The sequence below is a fragment of the Cryptomeria japonica genome, chromosome 6, assembly GCF_030272615.1.
Source record: "Cryptomeria japonica chromosome 6, Sugi_1.0, whole genome shotgun sequence".
NCBI lineage: Eukaryota > Viridiplantae > Streptophyta > Pinopsida > Cupressales > Cupressaceae > Cryptomeria > Cryptomeria japonica.
The window spans coordinates 470,005,687-470,029,764 of NC_081410.1; positions in this window are offsets into that span (position 1 = coordinate 470,005,687).

The window sequence follows — 24,078 nt, forward strand, 5'->3', positions numbered from 1 at the left end:
CATGAGAGTGCGGTGAAAAGGATTTTTAGATACTTGCAAGGTACATCAGAATATGGTTTGTGGTACCCTAAGGATGATGACTTTACTTTATGTGCATATACATATGCTGATTAGGTTGGAGATGTTGATGACTGGAAAAGTACTTCTGGTAAAGCTTTCTTTCTTAGTAAGAAGTTGGTTTCATGGATAAGCATGAAACAATCATGTACTTCTTTATCTACTGTTGAAGTTGAGTATGTTGTTGCTACTACTAACTATACACATGTTTTATGGATGAAGCAAATGTTGAAGGATATCAAAGTGCATTGCACTGGACCGATAGTTATTCACTTTGATAACTCTGTTGCTATTGACATATCAAAGAATCTGGTATTTCACTCTAAGACAAAGCACATATCTATCAAGTATAACTTTTTGAAGGGGAAGGTGGAAGAAAATGAAGTTAGAATGGTTTATGTGAACACTAAAGAGAAGATTGCAGATATTTTCACTAAACCTTTTCCTAAAGAACCATTTGAGTAGTTGAGATATAGGTTAGGGGGTTCTGCCCCTTTGGCAGAGAACTAATTGATGCTTTTTGACATCAGTCCGGTATGCATTATCGGAGATATTTTTCATTCCGACACTGATGTGGGGATGCTACTGCTCAGGGGGAGTAGTTAGCTTTGTGATTCAGTGGTTTATGTTTTTGCTTTGATATTTTTATCAAATTTATGGTGTTGATGTCAAAGGGGGAGAGATATTGATGTGAAAAAGAAAAAATTAAGGAGTTGTATACATTAGAGGGAGATATATATATATATAATTCAAAGCTTTACAAAGATATCATTCACAAGGGGATTTTGGTCTTTCTTTCAAAACTTCATTGATATATTTTTATGTGGGAGATTGTTGGTTGTCTTCCATTGGGGGAGACTTGTTTGGCATTTCTTGGTACTTAGATGTTTTTCATATCTAGTGTTGCCATCAATGCCAAAGGGAGAGATTGTTGGCCATTTGGAGGAATTGATTATGTGTTGCATTGATGTTTTGTCATTGTTGTCAACACTAGCTATTTTGGATTCTTTACCAGCACCCTTTTGGTCCCCATAGGTTGAGTAGTTTTTGGTTGGTTTGGATCTGGCATGATCCAGTATCCTTTGGTATGGTTTGGTTATGGAATTGGCTTATTCATGCTACTCATGTTCATATCCAGTCAGTTGGTTTTGGCCTGGTGATCAGATTCTTGCTTGGAAGCTTGTCTTGTGGTTTCGGCGAGGGTTTCACTGGCAAATATTTTGATGAAGATCTTTGACGATATGCAAAAGTGGTGTTGGTGCAGATTTTGGTGGAGATTTAGAATGCTGATGGTGATCATGTTCGAGACTTGGTGGATGGAGATCATTCCTTTAGCGTGTGGACCTATATTGGGTCCCGATTGATCTAAGTTATGGACCGACTTAATGTAATGTGTGGATTGGACCTCTTGATGTGTTTCTGGGATGTCTTATGTTTTGGATATTATTTGTTTGGTCTAAGGCTAACATGTTTTGTAATTATGTAATTATTTTATTGTCTAGTGACCGACCTAATTTTTAATGGTTGAGGGTTTGTATATATATGATGTAAGATCTCATTGTAGATCATCATAGGCATATGGTCAGGGAATAGGATATGTGTATGTAATGTGCAAATAATGTAATATCATTCAAGCAGAGGATATGGTCAATCATTGGAGATTGAATTGGGTCTATGTAAGAGGATTTAGTCCTCTGGTATTGAACTTAACCAAAACTATACTCAGGCATAGGAGATGCTATCTTTGTAGTTCATTCCTTCTTCCAGATTGTAGTCTAGATTTCTATGTAGTCAGCTAGACTCCTTTTGTGATGAGCAGTGCACTCTAGGCTATTGGCCTTCCTTCAAGTGCAAGCCCCTCAATTATAATTCACATACTTACTGCAAAAGTATTATTTGACTATGGGTAGGCTTCCCACCATGGTTTTTCCCTTTACTAGGTTTTCCACGTATAAATCTTGGTGTCATGTGGATGGTATTTATTCTTTGATTATTGGTTATGCTTAATTGGTTTAACTTCTATTCTGGTTTTCAGTTTAAGCATTCTAGTATTAATGTTTTGGGTTCCAGTATTAAAGTTTTAATTGCTAAATGTTCTGGTAATCTGTGACAATTGATTCACCCCCCTCTTGGTTGTCTTCTGGTTATTTGAACTGTCTAACAAAGGGATATGATCTTCAATTCAAAAATGGCAAGTGTAAAATCTTGGGTAATTTCACAATTGAGATTTCATCAGGTACAAAGACTAAAGGTAATATCTTTCATTTAAATAGTGTTGATAAAAGATGTTTGATTGCTCTGGTAGATGAAAGTTGGTTGTGGCATAGAAGAATGTGTCATGTGAATTTTTATAATATTGTCAAAATAAGTTCTACTTAGGCTATGAGAGATCTTCCTAGATTAATGAAACTTGCTAACACTATGTGCAAGGAATGTCAATTAGGGAAACAAACCAGAGTTACTTTCAACATTAGGAAGCATTGTTCAAGTGGATTATTGGATCTTATGCATACTGATTTATGTGGTTCTTCCAGAGTCAAAAGTTTGTAGGGAGACAAATATTTCATGTTGTTGATTGATGATTATTCTAGACTGATGTGGGTTACTTTCTTAAGGGAGATGTCTAAAGCTCTAGACAAGTTCAATATTTTCAAGGCTATGGTTGAGACAAAGATAGGTTTGAAGCTAAAGTATCTAAGATCTCATAGAGGTGGTGAGTTTACTTCTGGTGAGTTCAATGAATTTTGTGAGGAACATGGAATAAGAAGATAGTTGTATACTTTGAGAAGCCCTTAGCAAAATAGAGTTATGGAAAGGAAGAACAAAACCATTCAAGAAACTGCCAGGACAATGATGTTGGAAGGAAATGTTTTGCATGTCTATTGGAGAGAAGTTGTGAGTACTATTGTTTACACTCTTAAGTGGGTGCATATTATAGGTGATACTGGTAAGACTCCTTATGAGTTATGGTTTGGTCATGCTCCTACTGCTAAATATTTCAAAATTTCTGGAAGTAAATGTTATATCGAGAAAGATAAAGATCTAGGAAATTTTGATGCTAGATGTGATGAAGGGATATTTCTTGGTTATTCTACCAAAAGCAAGGCCTACTGATGTTATAATAAGAGACCGAGGAAGATAGTTGAGAGTATGAATGTTAGGGTTGATGAATGCAATGAGAGAAAATCTAGACCTGGCAAATATGATTCAAATAATCAAAATGATAGTACAAATAATGGGAAGCAACCTCAAACTTAGAATCAAGTCCAGATTATTCCAGTCAATCCAGTGCTTCAAGGTGAAGGAACTAGTGCAAGTGCTAAAGAAAGAAAACAAGAGTCTGAAATTCAAGAAACCCCTAAGACTCCTAGGTGTGTAAGATTGAATCATTCTGAAATTCAGATCATAGGAGATAGGAATAAAGGTGTTCAAACAAGAAGAATAAGTGTTGAATATCAAGTTGAGTATTGTTTAATTTCAAAGATTGAACCTAAGTATGTTAATGAAGCATGTGAAGATGAACATTGGGTAAAAGAAATGGAAGAAGAATTAATGTAGATTGAAAAGAACAATACATGGAATCTTGTTCCTAGACTTAAGGAAAAAAATTTAATTGGAACCAAATGGGTCTTCCAGGACAAATTGAATGAGCAAGGTGAAGTTTTTAGAAACACAACAATAATTGTTTGTAAAGGATATTCACAAATGGAAGGAACTGATTTTGAAGAAACTTTTTCTCCTGTGGCAAGAATTGAAGCCATAAGATTGTTTCTTGCTTTTGCTGCTTACAAGGGTTTCAAAGTCTATTAGATATATGTCAAGTCAGCATTCTTGAATGGTGAATTGGAAGAAGAGGTGTACATTGAGCAACCAGATGGATTTCAATTGACCGATCAAGGAGATGTGGTTTGTCGGTTGAAGAAAGCTTTGTATGGACTAAAGATAGCCCCAAGAGAATGGTATGCTAGATTGGATAAGTATTTGTTGAAGCTAGGATTTAACAAAGGTACTGCTGATAGTAATCTATACTTTAAGATTGATCATGATTACATTCTAATTATTGATTTTTTTGTTGATGATATTATCTTTGAAGGGAATGGTAGTTTGTGCAAAAAAATTTCTAATGAAATGTAGAATGAATCTGAAATGTCTATGATTGGGGAGATGAAATTCTTTTTGGGATTACAAATAACATAGTCAAAAAAAGGGAACTTTATATCTCAGTCCAATTATGTAAAAGAGTTGTTGAAGAAGTTTGGTTTGGAAGATTCAAAACTGGTTGGTACTCCCATGGTGACTGAATGTAAGTTGACTAAAGATGTTGATTCCCCTAAGGCAAATCTGATGAATAATGATAAACAATTAGTACCAAACTGGTACTGAGAGGGGGGGTGAATCAGTACAGACAAAAAACTTTCCCTGAACTAGTTTGACTGCAAAGACTGCACTTAACTGGTAAACAGTAACACCGGTCTAAATCAGGGCACTACCAGTAAAACATAGTGAGATCCTCAAGGAAATCCTTCATGTGCACAAGGCTTACATGGTAACATGATCTGATCTTCATTACAATACTAACTTCATCACAAGATGTCATTGGTTGAATTACACAGGCTTGGAATGCATCAATCGGAAACCCTGAAGTTGAGACTACCAACCGGTAGTCATGCCAAATGAAACCCCGATACAAAACTTCCCATATACCAGTTCTCATTCCAACATACCGCTTCACTTTTTCACATATACCAGTTCACAATATCATACCAATTCTCACATATACTGGTTCATACTTCAGCATATTGACATCAATGACAACATACAATATCATCATGTCATCAAGCTCTGCGCATATGCCAACAATCTCCCCCTTTGGCATTGATGGCAATATACAAAGATATCTCTCTACTTCACATCTTCTCCCCAATACTGCAGTTATCTTCTCCACTTCACATCTTCTCCCCTTTGACAACAATGCCAAAGTGGAGGCACAAACTACTATGTTCCACTATGCTGCTCCCCCTAAGGAGTAGCTTCCTTCAACACACCAATCCTAAACAAGATTTATCAATGCAAGATCTGGCTGATGTGGAGCACACACCCTTAGTTCACCTCTTGAAGGGGCAGCACCCCTAATTCACCTCTTAAATAGGTAAATGTAGCCTTTGGTAGAGGCTTGGTGAATATATCTACTAACTGCTCCTTACTGGAAACATGTTCCAATACAACTTATTTGTTTTGAACCTTCTCCCTTAAGAAATGATACTTGAGATCGAAGTGCTTGGTTATAGCATGCAAAACCGGATTCTTGGAAATATTAATTGCACTTTTGTTGTCACAAAATATACTTACCGGTTCAGATACATGAACTTTGAAACCACTTAATACATTCTTCATCCAAATTGTCTGAGTGTAGTTCATAAATGCTGCAACATATTCCGCTTCTATTGTAGACTGAGAGATACAACTTTGCTTCTTACTCATCCATGAGACTAGTCTACCACCAAGAAAGAATGCACCACCGGTTGTGCTCTTCCAGCCGTCCACATTACCAGCCTAATCAGCATCTGTAAACACTTTGAGGTTGAAATCATTACTATATGGATACCACAATCCATAGTGAATAGTTCCCTTTAGATATCTAAGAATCCTCTTGACTGCTACCAACTGGGATTCTCTTGGACTTTTCTAGAACCATGCAGTAATGCCCACTACATGTGCAATGTCCAGTCTGCTATGTACTACATAGTGCAACTTACCAATCATTGATCGGTATTCCTTCTCATTCACCAACACTGAGTCATCCTCTTTTGATAATTTACAACCAACCGGTTTGCTATCTTCCATGACAAAGGTCTTCAACACCACTTTGACATACTTGGACTGAGTGATAAAGATACCATCTTTCATTTGTTGAATCTATAGTCCAATGAAGAACTTAATCTCCCCTATAAGTGACCTCTCAAATCCCTTCTTCATCTCATCTACAAAATCATGACTCATCTTCTCATCTCCACCAAAAATTATGTCATCAACAAATACTTCATAGATCAGAATCTGATCTCCTTCTGACTTCAAATAGATATTTCTATCTTCACTTGTTCTTTCAAATCCAATCTTCACAAGATGGGAGTGTAAGCATTCATACCATACTCTAGGTGCCCACTTGAATCCATACAAGGCCTTATGTAGCCTACACACCATGTCATTGTCTTCTGATAGGGCAACCCCATCTGATTGCTCTATATACATCTCCTCTTCAAGTATTCCATTCAAGAATGCAGATTTTACATCCATTTGATATACTTTGAATCCCTTGAAGGCTGCATATGCAAGAAGCATACAAACTCCTTCCAAGCTAGCTACTAGAGAAAAGGTTTCTCCATAGTCTTCTCCTGCTTCTTGAGCATATCCCTTACACACGAGTCTAGCTTTGTTTCTTAACACTGTGCCATCTTCATTCAGCTTATTTCTGAAAATGCATTTGGTGCTAATGACATTTTTATGCTCAGGTCTGGGTACCAAAGACCATGTACCATTCTTTTCTATCTGGTTAAGTTCCTCTTCCATTGCCTTGATCTAGTCTTCATCTTTATGTTCCTCTTTAAAAGTTTTATGCTCAAATCAGAGATCATGCAAGAATTTTCTCTGACCTTTCTTCTTGTAAGAATTCTTGCATCCTTATCTCCTATGATTTGCTTTGGATCACAATTCAACTTTACATACCTAGGAATGATCTTATCTATTTCCTATTTCTTTTCTTCTTCATCCTCATCTTCATCAGCATCAACATCTACCGATGTAGAAGCACTGTTACTAGTACTAGGGTGTGTTTTGCAACCGGTTCCCAGAAGGTTACAACCGATTCATCTACCACTCGCTCACTACCGGTTTCCTTAGGTTTCTTAGAGGTTTCATCAACTCTAACATTGATACTTTCAACAATTCTCTAAGTCCTATTGTTGAAACATTTGAGAGCTTTGCTCTTGGTGGAATACCCTAGGAATATTCCCTCATCACATTTTGCATCAAACTTGCTCTGGTGTTCACTCCTCTTGATATAACACTTGCTACCAAACACCCTAAAGTAGCTTACCACTGGTGTCTTACTGGTCCAATACTCATAATTAGGAGTTTTATCCTTACCTTTCTTGATGAGTACTCAGTTCATAGTGTAGACTGCAATGCTCATCGCTTCTCTCCAGAAGGTGTGAGCAACCTTCCCTTGAATCAGCATTGTTCTGGCTGCTTCAACTACAGTCTGGTTGTTCCTCTCTGCTAGGCCATTTTGCTATGGATTCTGGGGGCTAGACAGTTGCCTCTTGATGCCATTTTCTTCATAGTATTTATTGAACTCACTAGAAGTGAACTCACCTCCTTGGTCAGTTCTAAGGCATTTGATTCTCTTACCACTTTCTTTTTCAACCAGTGCTCTAAATGCTTTGAACTTTCCAAAAGCTTCAGACTTATCTTTCAAGAATGTGACCCACATCATTCTTGAGCAGTCATCAATGAGAATCATAAAGTACCTATCTCCCTGCACACTCCTAGTTTTCATAGGACCACACAAATCAGTATGCACAAGATCAAGTAAATTGACTGTAGTGAAAGATTTACCTTTGAAGGTTGAGGAAGTTATTTTCTTGAGTTGACACTCTCTACACAAATAATTCTCCGGTTTGCTCAACACATGCAATCCTCTAACTGCCTTGATCTTACTGGCCTTCACAATATTATCAAAGTTTACATGGGAGAGTCTCCTATGCCATATCCAGCTATCATCAAACTTAGCCATTAGACATGTATTGATATTTGCATTCAACTAAAATATGTTACCTCTGGTCTGCATACTGGTGGCCATTAGTTCACCACTCTTTCCTTTTATTTTGCACACTCCATCTTTGAATTCTAGAGTGAGTCCATTATCATTCAGCTGGGCAGCACTCAAAAGGTTGTGCTTGAGACCTTCTACCGAATACACATTATCAACACTGTTTTTTCCATTTAGAGAGATAGACCCTCTGTCTGTTACCATACATGGTGAATCATTACCAAATCAGACCACACCACCATCATACTCTTCCAGAGACAAAAACTTACTCTGGTCACCAGTCATGTGGTGAGAACAACCACTGTCAATAATCCACTCATTGGAATTATCAAAGTGGGAGACAAGAGCCTTCTTGTCTGACACATCTTCCTTAACTGCTACAAACACAATGTCTTCACTTTCTTCATCTTTTGATTCCTCATTAGTGACACCTTCATCAACTACTACCAAATAGTTTCTCATGTTTCCTCCTTTGAACTTCTCTGGTTTGTCCTTATTATCACCATTAGGAAAGTTTGCAACAATGTGTCCTATCTTATTGCAAGAAAAGCATTTCAAAGGGAGCTTACCTCTATATTTACCAGCTCCCTTAGGAAGTCTCTTGGCGAGAAGAGCTTCAAATTCCATTAGGATCTCCTCATCATCCATTTATCTGCTTTGTCTTGGTTCACAATTGGTATTAGCTTCTTTTCCATTTCTAGATGGTGCAACAGATGCTCTAAAGGTTGATTCAGTCTTCTGAATATTGCCATCGTAATTATTTAGCTCATATGTGGTCAAATTAGCAATGATGGATTCTAGGGATACCTTTGTCTTGTCTATAGACCTCAACTCTTGAATAGAAGCAACCCTTATTGCATAGACTAGTAACAAGGATATCAAGACTTTTCTAACAACAATGGAATCATCTATTTTACCTCCTGCACTCTTGATGTCTCCAACAATAATTTTAATTCTTATTCCATATTGTTGAATGGTCTCTCCTTCAACCATCTGCATGTCTTCAAACTTTCCCCTAAGGCTATCTTCCTTAGCTTGTTTCACATGCTCATCACCACCATAGATATTCTCCAGAGCATCCTATACTTCTTTGGGATTGTCTTTATCATGAACATCAGTAAACTCAATGTCAAATAGATTACTGATTAGCACTTCCATGACTTGCCCATTCTCCTGAATCTCTCTTCTTTGATCATCGGTGAGAGTACTAGTAGGGATAACATAAGCATTCTCAACATAGCTCCAGTGTTGAGCCCCCATTCTTCTAATGTAGATCTTCATTTTGTCCTTCCATATCTTAAAGTTATCTCTGTTGAACTTTGGACCTTCCCTCTTCATCATTAGAGTAGGATCTTTTCCTCAAGAGGTTAAGCTTACAACACAGAGGACCTAGAAGATGCTCTGATACCAATTGATGAATAATGATGAATAGTTAGTACCAAACTGGTATTGAGAGGGGGGGTGAATCAGTACAGACAAAAAACTTTCCCTAGACCAGTTTGACTGCAAAGACTACACTTAATTGGTAAATAGTAACACCGATCTAAATCAAGGCACTACCGGTAAAACACAGTGAGAATATGAAAGACATAAACCGATAACACTTAGATCTCCACACAATCTAATATCTCATTTCCACTTCACCCGTGTGCATAAACAAGTAATATATCATTAGAAATATAATGACTACTAGTTCAACATGCTTTGCCACTTGACAGAAAATATTAAAGCATCACATGAAAAGCATCACACATGACACACTAATTTTTCATGTGGAAACCCAACTAGGAAAAACCACGGTGGGGATGAATGCCCACAAGCTATTCTTTGAACTCTTCTGAAGTCCACTCTATTAGGAGCCTAGTTCGGTTAAAGACTTTTACAATAGGTTCTACTAGGAACCAATCCTGCTAGGGATCACCCAGTTAAGGGATGGCTAAATACTTGGTTAAAGGTTAGAACCCTGTTAAAGGTTACCTTGCAAGAGGATTTGAAGGACTCATTGAATTGAGTCACCCTGTTAAAGGATTTACACAAAAGCATGTTAAAGCTACTCGGTTAAGAGATTTTCCAACTGCTGAAATGGTTAGAAGTCAATATGTAATACACTAATTTGATAACAACACACAATGCCAAGATAGATCCTCTTTAGCTCCTTTGCTTCTGCAATCACACTCTGCAGGTATCAACACACTTATCCGGTCTAGCAAGAATCAAGTGTCTCTTCACTTGGATACACACATAACATTTGCCAACAAATTCAAAATAAAAAACATCATCAACCTTATAGGAAACAGATAGGTCTGTAGCATAAACCCTAAACCCTAAACATTTAAGTCTAATAATTCAATCAGTTCAATCCTAATTGTTAATCATACTGCATTGAATACAATAGTCTTGAACATATCTCAAGACGTTATCCAATGTTCATTCTTTTTCGCTTCAGGAAGTTGATAACCCATAACATGCTCTCCACCATTTATAGAGACTTTGCACATTCCTGAGGTAGATAGGATCAATCTCCATGCAAGATCCTCAAGGAAATCCTTCACACGCACAAGGCTTAGGTGGCAACACGATCTGATCTTCATTACAATGTTAAATTCATCACAAGATGTCATCAGTTGAATCACACTGTCTTGGAATGCATCAACCAAAAACCCTAAAGCTGAGACTACCAGCCAGTAGTCATGCCAAATGAAACCCTGATACAAAACTTCCCATATACTGGTTTTCATTCCAACATACCGCTTCACTTTTTCACATATACTAGTTCACAATATCATACTAGTTCTCACATATACCGGTTCATACTTCAACATATTGACATCAATGACAACATACAATATCATCATGTCATCAAGCTCTGCACATATGCCAACAAAATCAGACTAGATACAGATCTTATTAGAAACAATCAAGAAGGAAGACTAAGAGGGGGGGTGAATCAGTCTTCACCGGAATAACAAACTTAATCACCAAAAATAGATCTAATAAACTACAACAATAAGACAGATAGGCAAATTGAAAGAACAATAGACAACACCAAGATTTTGATGAGGAAAACCCGGTTAAGAGAAAAAACATGGTGGGAACCTACCCACAATATGATACTCTATAGTAGTATGTGAAAATAATACAATAAATAATGCACATGCATTCAAGCACGCTACCTAGAGCTCACTGCTCAAATATAATGGCCCAGAAGGATACAACCCTCAGAGAAGTCTCACTGACTTACAATAATATTCACACTACAATCCATAAGAAATCAACTGAAAGAATAGCATCTCCAAATGCCTGATTACAGTTCCAGTTAAGCGCAATTGTCTTCTCTACAAAACCAAACTCTCCTCAAACTCAAAATTGAAAGATAAATCACTTGTTCACATATACACCTCTCTTTGATAATGCAAACACAACATCGACACCTAAATTACATGAATATATCACTTATATATACAATTCATGAACCTTGATAAGAAGGTCAGCTAAACCCTAACCCTGAACTCATAATTACAAAATTACACCATGTTGGTCTCAAAAAGTGACACCCAAGTTCACCTACAAACTATCTATGAAATAGCCAATCTCAATCAATGAAATTCTTCAGGGCTTGGACAACATAATATAGGATCCTAATGATCCTCCTACACTTCAAGTTATGCAAGACCTAGGGGGGGACACCCTTTGATGCATAAAATACAACCAATGACAGACATATGGCATCAACAAAAGCAGATAAATCTCACAGGGCTCAACAACAAGGAGGTTACTGCAAATGGGCTAGATCTACATTGACATCTCAACAAGATTGGAGCATGAGATAGATGGAACATCTAAAACTACAAAGATAAAAGAAAATGGATACTTGATATTTTAAAATCTCTGAGAATCCCCAAAATTTGCAAGACCAGTGCCTTATCCAAGGGCATGGATTCATACATCAAACTACAAATGGAAACTTCTATTACAAATCCAATTTATTGAAAAAGCTTATCCCTTTATTAAAGACTGACATTAATACATTCTAAACTCAAATAGAGGATCATACATATCCAGACATTATCCTGAATTCAAAATGATTGCTCATAGAATTTAAACCCTTCCTTGAAGAGTACCTAAGAACACCCATTACACTCCTGCTTTGAGAGGACAATGTTGATATTATGGATGTGTTGCATTGGTTTTGTCATTGATGTCAACACTTGTCAACACTTATCCTTGTGGAGATCTTTAGTTATGTTCACTGACATGTTTAGTGACTTATGCGCAGTCACTGGTATCTGGTTCACCGACAGGTTATATTGTTCACCGACACTAAGGATGATCTATTATTATCTAGAGATTACTTGGTTATGTCAAAGGCATTGTTTGGACACTTGGTTTTGGTGATTTGATTATTGGTACAATCGAGTTGACATACTTTTTATTACTGGCAAATAGGTCTAGGTTATGGACTGGCAAGTGTTATCTATTCCAAATTAGCATGACACGTTATGAAGATGTTTTATTGATTGGTTATTATTGTAAATGCATTGAGCCAACATCATGCATTGCATATTGATCCATTTGTAATTGATTTTATTGTATTATCTTAGTGAGTAGACCTACACATTTGGTCTTAGGTTTTGGTATATATATAAGATCTCATTTATGAGATTATATAGAGAGAGGTGCATGAAAAAGGATTGTAATAAGGTATATGTGAATATAAGAAGAGCTATACATGTAGAAATCATTTGAAGATTCAAGGAAGGTATGAGGAAGACAATCAGAGCTTAACCAATACTGAATTCAACATATGAAGATGCTATTTTGAGGAGTACATTATCATTGGATTTAACCATCCAATTGTAGTCAGTTTGACTCCCATTTTGTGATTGAGCAGTGAGCTCTAGGCAGTTGGCCTTTCTGCATGTGCAAACCCCATTTGTACACACATACTATTTGCAGTAGTATCATTTGATTGTGGGTAAAGTTTCCCACCATGGCCTTTTCCCTTACAGGGTTTCCACATACAAATAATTGTGTTATGTGTTGTGTATGCTATTTGTCTTTCTATTTCACGCATTAAACTTTATCGGTACTGTTATTAACTGCTAAACTATCTATCGACATTAAGTTTGGTTTACCGATATTATGCATTAAGTTTGGTTAAGTTATATTTGGGTTGAAATTAATAGACAACTAATTCATCCCCCCTCTCTCAGTTGCCTCCGGGTCCTAACAATTGGTATCAGAGAGAATCCCTCTTTTTGTAGAAGTTTAATAGCTTGAGGAGATTCTATGAAAACTAACTATTTCAGGAACGACAGTCCAAAGCTTGATGGAACTAACTATGGTATATGGAAGATCAGAATGGAGACTCACCTAAATTGCATTGGAAAAGACATATGGGATGTTACAAAGAATGGCTATGTTGGTCATACACAAAGTCAACCTAATCCACCAACCTTGGCTAAAGATCAGGTGAATGATTGCAAAGCAAGAGAAGCACTTTTGAGCACATTATCAGATCAGCAAATCATGGGATTATCAGACCAATCTAATGATAAAGCTATTTGGGATAAATTGGAGACATTGAATGAAGGTGATAACACTATCAAAATTGCAAAACTGGAATGCTTCTGGGTCAGGTATGAAAATCTGAAAATGGAAGAAGATGAAAGGATTTCTGCTTTTATGGAAAGAGTTAATGAAATTGTTTTGGGTATACAATGTTGTGAAGGATCCTTAAGTGAAGATGAAATTATTTCTAAAGTTTAAAGAGCATTGCCACTGGCATACAAAATGAAAGTAACTGCTATTAATGAATTGAGAACAATGCCTAATGCATCATTGTCTAGAGATACTTTGGTTGGAAAACTTTCAGCTTTTGAACTTGAGGAATTTGGTCCTATTGCTACAATTAAGACATATTTGGCTTTCAAAGCTTCATCATCTGCATCATCATCATCATCATCATCTGAAAATCTGATTGGAAAGAACTCTATGCTAGAGAACTTGAAGAAATCAAAAGATAGAATGAAGAACTTGAAGAGCTTGAAGCAATATTTGCAAGGAAAATGCCTAAAGGTCTAGTTGGAAGTAAGTATGAAGGTAAAGTGCCATTTAAATGTTTTAACTGCAATAAAATTGGTCATATGGCATCTAGGTGTCATGATAGACATGCAAGATTGAAATAAGAAGCTAAAAGAACATACAAGCCTAACCCTAAATATCAAAGATACAGATTTAAGAAGAATAGAGACAAATCATGTTACTATGTTGATGAAGGAGTTATTGATGATTTTGATGAAGAGCCGACAGACAATGGATGGGCTTTTGTTGCAATAACAGAAGATCAACTGACACCTACTATTCAACCAGTAGAGCATGCCCTGATAGATAAAATTGAAGAAAAGGATGAATGGATCATTGATTCTAGATGTTCACATTATATGACTGGTGATAAGAGTAAATTCTTAACCTTTCAGGAATACAATGGAGTTCTAGTAAGATTTGGAGATGTCAAAGCTTGTTTGATCAAAGGAAATGGCACTATATCTTTTTATGGTAAGCACAATATTGATAATGTTTACTATGTTGAAGGTTTGAAGCATAATCTTTTGAGTGTTGGTCAATTAGTTGAAAAGGGATTTCAATTACAATTCAAGAATGGTAAATGCAAAATCATGAATAGAGCTAGTTTGAAAATTGCAACTGACAATTAGACTATAAGTAATATCTTTCATTTGAATAACAATGAGAAGACATGCTTGATTGCACATATTGATGAAAGTTGGTTATGGCACAAGAGACTTTGTCATGTAAATTTGGATTGCATTGTGAAAATCAATACAACTAAGGTAGTAAGGGATTTACCTAAGATTGTTAAACCTCACAATCTGGTATGTAAGGAATGTCAATTTGGAAAGTAAGTTAGAGAAACTTTTAAGAGTATTCTAAAAAAGTCCAATAATGTTCTTGACTTAATTCATACTGATTTATGTGGTCCAGCAAAAACTAGAAGTTTACAAGGAGATACATATTTTATGCTAATCATTGATGATTATTCTAGAATGTGTTGGGTTACTTTTCTCAGGGAGAAATTAGAAGCTTTTTGGAAATTCAAACTATTCAAGGTCATGGTAGAGAATGAAACCGGTAAGAAAATCAAATGTTTGAGATCAGATCAAGGAGGTGAATTCACATCTAAGGAATTTAATACATTCTGTGAAGTGAATGGAATCAGAAGACAATTATCAGCACCTCAGACACCCCAACAAAATGGAGTTGTGGAAAGGAAGAACATAACTATTTTGGATGCAACTAGAAGCATGATATCAGAAGCAAACCTACCTCATGTCTATTGGAGAGAAGCAGTCAATACAACTATTTATACATTCAACAGATTTCACATCAAAGGTCAAACCGGTAAGACCCCTCATGAAATATGGTTTGGTAATACTCCTACTCTTAAATATTTCAGAATATTTGGAAGAAAATTTTATATTAGGAGAGATGATTATATTGGCAAATTTGATCCTAGAAGTGATGAAGGAATATTTCTTGGTTATTCATCTAAGAGCAAGGCATATAGATGTTTTAATAAGAGATTGCAAAAAATAATTGAAAGTGCAAATTTGAAGATTGATGAACAATTTAGAAGGTCTATAGACTCTGAACCGGCATTGAGATAATCACAAATGAACCTACAATGAGTACACTGTTACATAATGTTGATCCAGTCACACCGGCATCATCTGATAATTCCACAATGAGTGAAGAACAACAGCAAGTGAACACACCTAGGTATGTAAGATTGAATCACTCTGAAAGTCAGATAATTGGGAATAAGTATCAAGGAGTTATGACTAGAGGAAGACTGGAAAATGAAGAGGTATGTCTAATTTCTCAAATTGAACCAGCAACTATTAATGAGGCATGTGAAGATAAACATTGGATTAAAGCTATGGAAGATGAATTGGAACAAATTGAAAAGAATAATACATGGACATTAGTTCCCTGCCCTAAAAACAAAAATGTAATTGGAACTAAATGGGTATTCAGAAATAAACTTAATGAAGATGGTAAGGTAATCAAAAACAAAGAAAGATTACTGTGTAAGGGATATTCACAGAAAGAAGGAATTTATTATAATGAAACCTTTGCACCGGTAGCTATAATTGAGGTAGTCAAATTATTCTTAGCTTTTGCAGCATACAAGAACTATAAAGTATATCAAATGGATGTTAAATATGCATTTGTGAATGGTGGTCTTGAAGAGGAAGTTTACATTGAACAACCTGATGGATTTTCTTTGATAGATGACAAAGATATTTCAGGTTAAGGAAAGCTTTTTATGGATTGAAGCAGGCTCCTAGAGCTTGGTATGCTAGATTGGACAAATATCTTTTGAAGCTTGGTTACACTAAAGGTAATGCTAATAGCAACTTATATTACAAAGTGACTAATGATGACATCTTGGTTATTGAAGTTTTTGTTGATGATATTATTTTTGGAGGAGAAGATGGATTGTGTAAAGAATTTTCTAATAAGATGTAGGAAGAATTTGAAATGTCTATGATTGGAGAGATAAAAAAATCTTTAGGATTGCAGATTTCATAGACTGATAAAGGTATATTCATAAATCAATCAAAGTACTTGAAGGAATTACTTAATAAATTTGGCATGGAAAACTCTAAACCGGTAAGTAAACTTATGACTACAACTAATAAACTATCATTGAAGGATGAATCAGCACCTGTTAATCCAACAAGATACAAATCTATGATAGGAGGCTTACTGTATTTGACACAAACAAGACCTGATATTATGAATGTAGTATGTATTGTTTCAATATTTTAGAGTTATCCTAAGGAAAATCATGAATCAGCAATGAAAAGGATTTTCCAGTACCTACAAGGCACAACAAATCTTGGTCTATCATATCCTAAAGATGAAAATTTTGATTTATGTGCATACATAGATGTAAATTGGGTAGGAGATGTAGATGACAGAAAAAACACCATCGACAGAGCATTTTTTCTTTGCAGCAGACTAATTTCATGGTTGAGCAAGAAACAAAGTTGTACATCACTATCAATAGAAGAATCAAAATATGTTGTAGCAGCAACTAATTGTACACAGGTATTATGGATTAAGAAAATGTTGAAGGACATTATGGTAAAATGCAAAGAACCTATAATCATTTATTGTGATAATATGGCAACAATTGATATATCAAAGAATCTGGTACTTCACTCTAAACCTAAACATGTTTCAATCAAATTCTATTTTCTAAAAGAGAATGTCGAAGCAAAAGAAGTGAAATTGGTTTATATGAATACTAAAGAGTAGATTGCAGATATATTTACTTAACCTTTGCCTAAGGAAACTTTTGAATATCTAAGAGAGCATCTTGGAGTTATACCCTCATTGGTAGAAACTTAGATCATTGGAGCATGGCATCAGACAAGCAGAATCAATAGAGAAATATTTTTTCCAGCTTTGATGAAGGAGAGCTACTACTCAGGGGGAGTAGATTGAATAAATTTGGTTATAACAATTGGTATTTGTAATAAGTTCTATGAACTGATTGTATTTGGTTTTGTATTGCTTTGGCATTTGATGTCAAAGGGGGAGAGACATCTATGGAAAAACACATTATCTTATGGGGAGAGATTATTTATTGGGGGAGAGATTGTTACTCTTTGTATCTGTATTTTAATGATGTCTTTGGGAGATTGTTGGTTTTTGGTTTTTGGCATTTCTGCTTTGGCACTTAGATGGTTTTTCCATCTTGTGTTGCCATCATTACCAAAGGGGGAGATTTTTGGTATTATGGATGTGTTGTATTGGTTTTGTCATTGATGTCAACACTTATCCTTGTGGAGATCTTTGGTTATGTTCACCGGCATGTTCAGTGACTTATGCACAGTCACTGGTATTTGGTTCATCGATAGGTTATATTATTCATCGACACTAAGGATGATCTGTTATCATCTGGAGATTACTTGGTTATGTCAAAGACATTGTTTGGACACTTGGTTTTGGTGATTTGATTATTGGTACAATCGAGTTGGCATATTTGTTGTTACCGGCAAATAGGTTTAGGTTATGGACCGACAAGTGTTGTCTATTCTAGATCAGCATGACACATTATGAAGATGTTTTATTGATTGGTTATTATTATAAATGCATTGAGCCGACATCATGCATTGCATATTGATTCATTTGTAATTGATTTTATTGTAATATCTTAGTGAGCCAACCTACACATTTGGTCTTAGGTTTTGGTATATATGTAAGATCTCATTTATGAGATTATATAGAGAGAGGTGTGTGAAAAAGGATTATAATAAGTGATGCTCTGCAAAAAGGATTAGAAAATCTGTTTGATGGCAACACACACAAGAGCACAAGAAACAAACGTTAGTGTTAGCAACAAAAGATTATCCTAAACAGGCATATCAAGAGAGATATTAAGCATGAAATAGAAAGCATATAAACATAGAATGAAATAGCTAATCAAGATGCTCATAGTTGCGATCTCCCTTGTTCCTCTCCTCTCCAAGTCCCAAATGAGTGTAGCTCTCAGCAGCTTTTTGCACTATGGATGCTTATGGAGGATTGAGATTTAATACTAAGCTTCAAATATGAAATGAAAAGCTAAATACTATGCTAGAGTAGATAGTGATGCTATGAAAAAGCTCTATGCTAATGCCAGTATAACAACAATACTCTAAAATGCTTCTCTTTTTGCTTGAGGAGAAGGGTTCTATTTATAGAAGAAATGGGGAAATGAAGGGTTAAGATTGAGCAATCCTAACAAGGGTTAGGATTGAAAGTTGGGGATCCATGTGCACAATTGGCACCAATAAAATGGTGACAAGTGTCAACATAGGATTGGGTTGAGAGAAGAGGTTGGAGGCATTAAAGGCCTGAGAAGACCTCATGGTTATCTAGAAGGTAAGGGTCAAGTCTAAATTAAGATTACCCACTGGATTAAGAGTTAATCCAAGGATAAACCTTTGTGCAAATGTTTAAGAGATAATCATGGTCAAAGCATTAAAGGCTTGATGAGACCTTTGGGTTGGGTAGAGGTTGAGTCAAAACAAATGTTTTAACCATGTGGGAGGGTTTAATTAACCATTAATGGTTATTGGAGACTTTGGGGATTAAGTGGTTGAAGGTTGGAAGCTTTCAAAGGTTATCCAAGACTTTGAGGGTTAATTTGTTGAACACACAAAGCATTAATTGCTTTTCAAAGACTTTGGAGTCTTTGAGAAGTGACTCCAATTTGCTTAGGAATGTGACAATATTTAGGGGATGGATTAGGCTAATTAGGAAGGGTTTAGAAGAATCTAGAAGGGGTTTAGGCATACAAGTGGATTTTGTAGGAAAATGCAAGTGGGAGAAATTTTGGTATTTTCAATTAAAATAAAATCATTTATTTCAATTAAATGGTGTAATTTGCATTTGGATAAATATTCAAATAAATATTAATTTATTTAAATGAGAAAATGAAGATAAAGCATTTAAATGCTTGAAGACTTTGAGGGAAACCATTAAAGGCTTGAAGACTTTAAGGAAAACCATTAAAGTCTTAAGAAGACTATAGAAGGAAGCCATCAAGTTTGAAGACTTTAAAGCCATCAAGTTTGACTACTTTAAGGGAAACCATTAAAGGTTTCAAGTGGGTGAGGATAAATAGGATTTTAAATAAATAATTTATTTAAAATAGTTGTGCAACTTGCTTTTGTAGGAAAATACAAGTGGGTGGAGGATAAAGGTGATTTAAATAAATTATTTATTTAAAATAATTGTGCAACTTGCTTTTGTAGGAAAATGCAAGTGGGTGGAGGATAAAGGTGATTTAAATAAATGATTTATTTATTTAAATGTGAGAGGTGGGATTTTGGGGGTTTTAAATAAATATTAATTTATTTAAATGTGAGAGAAGATTTAATTAAATAAATATGATTTATTTATTTAATTAATGGTCTGAATTTGGTTAAGTGAATTAAATCAAATAAATTGAATAATTTATTTAATTAATAGGAGAAGAGGGTTAAGATGAATTAATTAAATATTAATTTAATTAATTATTAATTGATGGTTAAATAATCAAATAAATATTAAATATTCATTTAATTAAGTGGACAGATTTATGTGACTACATTTGCCCCTCTTTGAGACGGTGCGGTTTATCGCGTCGTTTCAAAGAAAGAAAAATAGGTGTGAAGAAATGCCCCATAAAATGTAAATTTAATGGGTGGTATGCCCCCTCGAGGGATGGGCCGAATTTTTTTGAAAAATCGGGCGATCTCTCGAAAAAGAATGAAAAGCGGAGGGGAGGTAGAATAGAAGAAATTAGAACTAATGATGAAAGAATGGGAGAAAATGGAGTGAATATGAAGAAACAACAAGCCAACGAGTACCCTGAGGTCATGCAAGAGATACATAGCAGATGTAGTGTGGGGTTTGGATTGATGCTATACAATTGATCAAAATTGGTTGGACAATCTGGTGCAATCGGTTTAATTGCCCCGGTCAAGTCAAAGCGTGACAGTTGATGTCAGTTGGTCGCTTGAACATGATAAAGTCTGAGTAAGTGAATCAAAGTGACCTGATGTGACTTAGACAATTGATATAATTGCCTGATGAAGTCAAGGTATATGAAGCAAAATACTCGTTGAGACGTAGACAATTGATGTAATTGTCCGTTGGATTGTGTTTGATTGGTTGGTCAATTGATAGTATGTGCGTGTGATGGATGGTTGTGGGGAATCATGGCAACCCCGTTGAGACTAGGTCATTATGATAAATGCCTGATGTAGTCTAGGATTACCATAATCGATTACCTGTTGAGACCCGAAGATACTTGATCAGAGTATCTGTTGATAGTCTAGGTGTGTGGGAGTCGATGTATCTGTGTAGATAGAGTAACTTGCTGGATTGTGTGGATGACTTAGGATAGGAAACACAATCCCTCCTATTAGAGATGGATGGTGATGAACGTGGCTTGATTGGGTTGATGGGAAACGATGAAGGATATGTGATGCTGATTATCGAGATGGGGAGGGTAGGGGGGGTTCAATGTTAGATAGAAGAAATGGAGGACCTATTACATTCCTATGGAAGAAGAGGAAAATAGAGTATCCATTGTCATTACTATGTATGCATGATATGCAGCTATTTATGAATGTATGGATGGATGGAATGCAACAAAATGCAATATATACAGATGAGATGAAATGACGATCCATGGTGCTTTATTTTTCATCATTGAGCTTTAAAATGTTGTAAGAAAATACAAGCAACTTGACATAAAGATTCAAGATGACCAGAGTATTTCTTACATGGATTTTGATATAGCAAGTTAATACAAGCAACTTGATATAATGGATCAAGTTGACCTGAGTATTGCTTGCGGAACAGACAAGGATTATCTCCTTTCATGCATGACTTGGATCGTCCTCCTTGATCTTAGGCTGATCAGATCCTGAGACAAGTGCATACCATACTAAGAAATAAAACCTTTATCCAATTTGGAGGAAGAGGAACCAAAGAATGAGCATTGTACCTGCAAACAAACAATATATACATAAAGAATAAAAGAATATGGATCCTTGGTAATGGTTCATGCTCATATGGTCGAGGTATACGCTGTAGTCAGCAAGCCGTAGTGATCTATGATTTCATTTGGCATAAGATCATGTAGCCTAGTGAACTTCCCACGTAGACACCATTAGTACATGCCCCAGAACTTCATCGGAAATAATGCGCAAACGATACAAAACAATGCTGAAAGATCCCGATACAGATAAACAAACGATTGTACTCACAAATCAACCAAGTATTTGATAGCTTAACATAATTTTCTTGTCAAAGAAAATGTCATCTTGTCTTTGTTTTGGTAAGGAAGGATGCATCCTTGTTTTAAAGACAGTTTTGGATTGTTGATGTGGATTGTGTGGTTGTTTGGTAAATGGTCATTGTGTGAGTAGTTTGTCGCAATGTTTGTTTTGGTATCTGCATGGATGAGTATGTACAAGGTGTTGCCATGTTTTTGTGTGATTTTTCAATGGTTTTGTCGATGTTTTTGGATTTTGAATTGTTTTGAATGTTTTTGGTATTTTTGCGAGATATTTTTGAATGTTTTTGGATTTTTGATGATTGTTTGAATGAAGAACTTAATGAATCATAAGACAATGTAGAATCCACTTCCATCAATAGGTTAAAGGCATTGCCCCCAGTTTTAGACATGACTATGAAAAAACGGGATGCAAGATGTATGGAGTACTATCATAATTGCAGAGGAATAACAAGCCATGGTTGATGGATGGATGGATGTATGTATGAAGTAGATGTGATCGCCACAAGTCTGAAAGATAATGGAGCCATAGCCTTTATGAGTGGCGCCTGTTTGCCAGGTTTTCACCATCGTTCTTACCCAAGGTGCCACCGGAGTGGTTGTTCACCGTTTGGATGCATGATTTTTCTTTACTTTTTTGAATGTTTTTATATTTTCTTCAGGACATTTTTCTGAATGTTTTTTGGTATTTTCTGATAGGCAGGAGAGCCTGATGCTCTGTACAGCTTAGGTATAAAACCGTTTGAGGTGCATGCTATTGATTGGATCTGCGAGTGGTTCTCCTTCTGATGTAGCCAACTGATATGCCCCGGACCCAAATACAGCAGTGACAACATATGGGCCTAGCCAATTTGATTCAAACTTGCCTTGATGTTCTCTGTTTGGTTGGTTGCGAGGATTTTCTCGAAGAACAAGATCACCTACCTCAAATGTACGAGATCTAACTCGGTGATTGTAGCTTCTACTCATGCGCTGCTGATAGGCTTTGAGGTGATTGTATGCAGCTTGTCGCTTCTCATCTAGTAACTCCAAGTCCTGAAGGCGTGAGACTCTGTATGCGTCATCATCAATGAGATTGTGCAAGGAAACCCTTAATGATGGTATCTCGACCTCAATAGGCAAGATAGCTTCTGCACCATAGACCAATGAATAAGGAGTTGCACCTGTAGGGGTTCGAATGCTAGTTCGATATGCCCATAGCGCTGGATTCAATTGAACATGCCAATCACGGCCGGCATCATTGACTGTCTTCTTTAGGATCCTCAATATGTTTTTATTGGATGCTTCGGCCTGACCATTGCCTTGTGGGTAATAGGGAGTGGAAAAGCGGTGTTGGATATGAAATTTCTCACAAAGCTCACGAACATCCTGATTTTTGAAAGGAAGACCGTTATCTGTGACAATGGACATGGGCACACCATACCGGCAGATGATGTAATTGAGGATGAATGAGGCGATCTGCTTGCCGGTGACTTGGGTAAGTGGAACAGCTTCGATCCACTTGGTGAAATATTCGGTGGCGGTAATAATGAATTTATGGCCATTGGATGAAGATGGATGGATTTTACCCACAAGGTCAAGGCCCCATTGACAAAAAGGCCATGGTGTTGTGATTGGTTGTAGTTCCTGTGCTGGTGCATGTATCAGGTCGCCATGAACTTGACATTTCTTGCATTTCCTGACAAAGTAGTAGGAATCCTTTTCCATAGATGGCCAATAGTATCCAGCTCGCATGAGTTTCTTGGCTAGTGACGGACCACTTGAGTGAGTCCCGCAAATTCCTTCATGTACCTCTTCCAAAGCCTTTGTTATCTCATCTTGTTCCAGACATCGAAGGAGAGTACCATCAAGACCGCGTCGGTATAGGGTTTCGGCAATAATGGTATATCGAGCAGTTTGGCGAATGAAGGTTTTTCGTTGGTTATTCGATTGGTTGGGAGGAAGGGTGTGATCGCGGAGATAGGTGTAGAACTCACCGTACCATGGGGATTCAGAACCAACAAGGTGACATATCATCTCGGATTCAGGGATATCATAAGCGGGGATCCAAAGCTGTTCTACCAAGAACTCATAGCGTGTTGAATTCTGTGGAAGATCTAGGAGAGATGCGATAGTAGCCATAGTGTCAGCAGCTCGATTCTGATCTCTTGGTATCTGCTCAAAAGTGATAGTAGTAAAGGATGTCTTTAGATTGTCCACCATTTGCTTGTATGGCATGAGTTTATCATCCTTGGTCTGATATTCATCGGTTGCTTGTCGAATGACTAGTTGGGAATCGCCATATACTTGCAATTCTTTTAATTTCCATTGTACGGCTAACCTGAGTCCT